Source organism: Petromyzon marinus, unplaced genomic scaffold (assembly GCF_048934315.1).
Source record: "Petromyzon marinus isolate PM22_M1 ecotype Great Lakes invasive population unplaced genomic scaffold, UKy_Petmar_22M1.pri1.0 PM_Scaffold_20, whole genome shotgun sequence".
Lineage (NCBI taxonomy): Eukaryota > Metazoa > Chordata > Hyperoartia > Petromyzontiformes > Petromyzontidae > Petromyzon > Petromyzon marinus.
The window spans coordinates 1,345,163-1,351,658 of NW_027423169.1; positions in this window are offsets into that span (position 1 = coordinate 1,345,163).

The following is a 6,496-nucleotide window of genomic DNA, read 5'->3' on the forward strand; positions in this document are numbered from 1 at the left end:
ATCACCACCACTCCAACTCAACAAAAAGTCAACATCATCACCATCACCACCACCACTCCAACTCTACACAAAGTCAACATCATCACCATCAACATCACCACCACCACTCCACACAAAGTCAACATTATCACCAACAACATCACCACCACTCCAACTCAACACAAAGTCAACATCATCACCAAGAACATCACCATCACCTTTCCAGCTCTACACGAAGTCAACATCATCACCATCAACATCACCACCACCACTCCACACAAAGTCAACATCATCACCATCAACATTACCACCACCACTTCACACAAAGTTAACACCATCACCATCAACATCACCACCACTCCAACTCTACACAAAGTCAACATTATCACCATCAACATCACCACCACCACTCAACACAAAGTCAACATCATCACCATCAACATCACCACCACCACTCAACACAAATTCAACATCATCACCAACAACATCACCACCAGTCCAACTCTACACGAAGTCAACATCATCACCATCAACATCACCACCACCACTCCACACAAAGACAACATCACCATCAACATCACCACCACTCCAACTCAACAAAAAGTCAACATCATCACCATCACCACCACCACTCCAACTCTACACTAAGTCAACATCATCACCATCAACATCACCACCACCACACCACACAAAGTCAACATCATCAACATCACCACCACCACTTCACACAAAGTCAACATCATCACCATCAACATCACCACTACCACTCTACACAAAGTAAACATCATCACCATCAACATCACCACCGCCACTCCACACAAAATCAACATCATCACCATCAACATCACCACCACCACTCAACAAAAAGTCAACATCATCACCATCAACATCACCACCACCACTCCACACAAAGTCAACATCACCATCAACATCACCACCACTCCAACTCAACACAAAGTCAACATCATCACCATCACCACCACCACTCCAACTCTACACGAAGTCAAAATCATCACCATCAACATCACCACCACCACTCCACACAAAGTCAACATCATCACCATCACCACCACCACTCCAACTCAACACAAAGTCAACATCATCACCAACAACATCACCACCACCTTTCCAGCTCTACACGAAGTCAACATCATCACCATCAACATCACCACCACCACTCCACACAAAGTCAACATCATCACCATCAACATTACCACCACCACTTCACACAAAGTTAACATAATCACCATCAACATTACCACCACCACTCCAACTCTACACAAAGTAAACATCATCACCATCAACATCACCACCACTCCAACTCAACACGAAGTCAACATCATCACCATCAACATCACCACCACCACTCTACACAAAGTAAACATCATCACCATCAACATCACCACCGCCACTCCACACAAAATCAACATCATCACCATCAACATCACCACCACCACTCAACAAAAAGACAACATCATCACCATCAACATCACCACCACCACTCCACACAAAGACAACATTACCATCAACATCACCACCACTCCAACTCAACAAAAAGTCAACATCATCACCACCACCACTCCAACTCTACACTAAGTCAACATCATCACCATCAACATCACCACCACCACTTCACACAAAGTTAACATCATCACCATCAACATCACCACCACTCCAACTCTACACAAAGTCAACATTATCACCATCAACATCACCACCACCACTCAACACAAAGTCAACATCATCACCATCAACATCACCACCACCACTCAACACAAATTCAACATCATCACCAACAACATCACCACCAGTCCAACTCTACACGAAGTCAACATCATCACCATCAACATCACCACCACCACTCCACACAAAGACAACATCACCATCAACATCACCACCACTCCAACTCAACAAAAAGTCAACATCATCACCATCACCACCACCACTCCAACTGTACACTAAGTCAACATCATCACCATCAACATCACCACCACCACACCACACAAAGTCAACATCATCAACATCACCACCACCACTTCACACAAAGTCAACATCATCACCATCAACATCACCACTACCACTCTACACAAAGTAAACATCATCACCATCAACATCACCACCGCCACTCCACACAAAATCAACATCATCACCATCAACATCACCACCACCACTCAACAAAAAGTCAACATCATCACCATCAACATCACCACCACCACTCCACACAAAGTCAACATCACCATCAACATCACCACCACTCCAACTCAACACAAAGTCAACATCATCACCATCACCACCACCACTCCAACTCTACACGAAGTCAAAATCATCACCATCAACATCACCACCACCACTCCACACAAAGTCAACATCATCACCATCACCACCACCACTCCAACTCAACACAAAGTCAACATCATCACCAACAACATCACCACCACCTTTCCAGCTCTACACGAAGTCAACATCATCACCATCAACATCACCACCACCACTCCACACAAAGTCAACATCATCACCATCAACATTACCACCACCACTTCACACAAAGTTAACATAATCACCATCAACATTACCACCACCACTCCAACTCTACACAAAGTAAACATCATCACCATCAACATCACCACCACTCCAACTCAACACGAAGTCAACATCATCACCATCAACATCACCACCACCACTCTACACAAAGTAAACATCATCACCATCAACATCACCACCGCCACTCCACACAAAATCAACATCATCACCATCAACATAACCACCACCACTCAACAAAAAGACAACATCATCACCATCAACATCACCACCACCACTCCACACAAAGACAACATTACCATCAACATCACCACCACTCCAACTCAACAAAAAGTCAACATCATCACCACCACCACTCCAACTCTACACTAAGTCAACATCATCACTATCAACATCACCACCACCACTCCACACAAAGTCAACATTATCACCAACAACATCACCACCACTCCAACTCAACACGAAGTCAACATCATCACCATCCACATCACCACCACCACCCTACACAAAGTAAACATCATCACCATCAACATCACCACCGCCACTCGACACAAAATCAACATCATCACCATCAACATCACCACCACCACTCAACAAAAAGTCAACATCATCAACATCACCACCACCACTCCACACAAAGACAACATCACCATCAACATCACCACCACTCCAACTCAACAAAAAGTCAACATCATCACCATCACCGCCACCACTCCAACTCTACACTAAGTCAACATCATCACCATCAACATCACCACCACCACTCAACACAAAGTTAACATCATCACCATTAAAATCACCACCACCACTCAACACAAAGTCAACATCATCACCATCAACATCATCACCACCACTACAAACTCAACACAGAGTCAACATCATCACCATGAACATCACCACCACCACTCAACACAAAGTTAACATCATCACCATCAACATCACCACCACCACTCCACACAAAGTCAACATCATCACCATCAACATCACCACCACCACTTCACACAAAGTCAACATCATCACCATCAACATCACCACTACCACTCTACACAAAGTAAACATCATCACCATCAACATCACCACCGCCACTCCACACAAAATCAACATCATCAACATCACCACCACCACTAAACAAAAAGTCAACATCATCACCATCAACATCACCACCACCACTCCACACAAAGTCAACATCACCATCAACATCACCACCACTCCAACTCAACACAAAGTCAACATCATCACCATCACCACCACCACTCCAACTCTACACGAAGTCAACATCATCACCATCAACATCACCACCACCACTCCACACAAAGTCAACATTATCAACATCACCACCACTCCAACTCAAAACAAAGTCAACATCATCACCAACAACATCACCACCACCTTTCCAGCTCTACACGAAGTCAACATCATCACCATCAATATCACCACCACCACTCCACACAAAGTCAACATCATCACCATCAACATTACCACCACCACTTCACACAAAGTTAACATAATCACCATCAACATTACCACCACCACTCCAACTCAAAACAAAGTCAACATCATCACCAACAACATCACCACCACCTTTCCAGCTCTACACGAAGTCAACATCATCACCATCAATATCACCACCACCACTCCACACAAAATCAACATCATCACCATCAACATCACCACCACCACTCAACAAAAAGTCAACATCATCACCATCAACATCACCACCACCACTCCACACAAAGACAACATCACCATCAACATCACCACCACTCCAACTCAACAAAAAGTCAACATCATCACCATCACCACCACCACTCCAACTCTACACTAAGTCAACATCATCACCATCAACATCACCACCACCACTCCACACAAAGTCAACATTATCACCAACAACATCACCACCACTCCAACTCAACACAAAGTCAACATCATCACCAAGAACATCACCATCACCTTTCCAGCTCTACACGAAGTCAACATCATCACCATCAACATCACCACCACCACTCCACACAAAGTCAACATCATCACCATCAACATTACCACCACCACTTCACACAAAGTTAACATCATCACCATCAACATCACCACCACTCCAACTCTACACAAAGTCAACATCATCACCATCAACATCACCACCACCGCTCTAACTCTACACAAAGTCAACATCATCACCATCAACATCACCACCACCACTCAACACAAAGTCAACATCATCACCATCAACATCACCACCACCACTCAACACAAAGTCAACATCATCACCAACAACATCACCACCAGTCCAACTCTACACGAAGTCAACATCATCACCATCAACATCACCACCACCACTCCACACAAAGACAACATCACCATCTACATCACCACCACTCCAACTCAACAAAAAGTCAACATCATCACCATCACCACCACCACTCCAACTCTACACTAAGTCAACATCATCACCATCAACATCACCACCACCACTCCACACAAAGTCAACATCATCAACATCACCACCACCACTTCACACAAAGTCAACATCATCACCATCAACATCACCACTACCACTCTACACAAAGTAAACATCATCACCATCAACATCACCACCGCCACTCCACACAAAATCAACATCATCAACATCACCACCACCACTCAACAAAAAGTCAACATCATCACCATCAACATCACCACCACCACTCCACACAAAGTCAACATCACCATCAACATCACCACCACTCCAACTCAACACAAAGTCAACATCATCACCATCACCACCACCACTCCAACTCTACACGAAGTCAACATCATCACCATCAACATCACCACCACCACTCCACACAAAGTCAACATCATCACCATCACCACCACCACTCCAACTCAACACAAAGTCAACATCATCACCAACAACATCACCACCACCTTTCCAGCTCTACACGAAGTCAACATCATCACCATCAACATCACCACCACCACTCCACACAAAGTCAACATCATCACCATCAACATTACCACCACCACTTCACACAAAGTCAACATCATCACCATCAACATTACCACCACCACTTCACACAAAGTTAACATCATCACCATCAACATCACCACCACTCCAACTCTACACAAAGTCAACATCATCACCATCAACATCACCACCACCGCTCTAACTCTACACAAAGTCAACATCATCACCATCAACATCACCACCACCACTCAACACAAAGTCAACATCATCACCATTAACATCACCACCACCACTCAACACAAAGTCAACATCATCACCAACAACATCACCACCAGTCCAACTCTACACGAAGTCAACATCATCACCATCAACATCACCACCACCACTCCACACAAAGACAACATCACCATCTACATCACCACCACTCCAACTCAACAAAAAGTCAACATCATCACCATCACCACCACCACTCCAACTCTACACTAAGTCAACATCATCACCATCAACATCACCACCACCACTCCACACAAAGTCAACATCATCAACATCACCACCACCACTTCACACAAAGTCAACATCATCACCATCAACATCACCACTACCACTCTACACAAAGTAAACATCATCACCATCAACATCACCACCGCCACTCCACACAAAATCAACATCATCAACATCACCACCACCACTCAACAAAAAGTCAACATCATCACCATCAACATCACCACCACCACTCCACACAAAGTCAACATCACCATCAACATCACCACCACTCCAACTCAACACAAAGTCAACATCATCACCATCACCACCACCACTCCAACTCTACACGAAGTCAACATCATCACCATCAACATCACCACCACCACTCCACACAAAGTCAACATCATCACCATCACCACCACCACTCCAACTCAACACAAAGTCAACATCATCACCAACAACATCACCACCACCTTTCCAGCTCTACACGAAGTCAACATCATCACCATCAACATCACCACCACCACTCCACACAAAGTCAACATCATCACCATC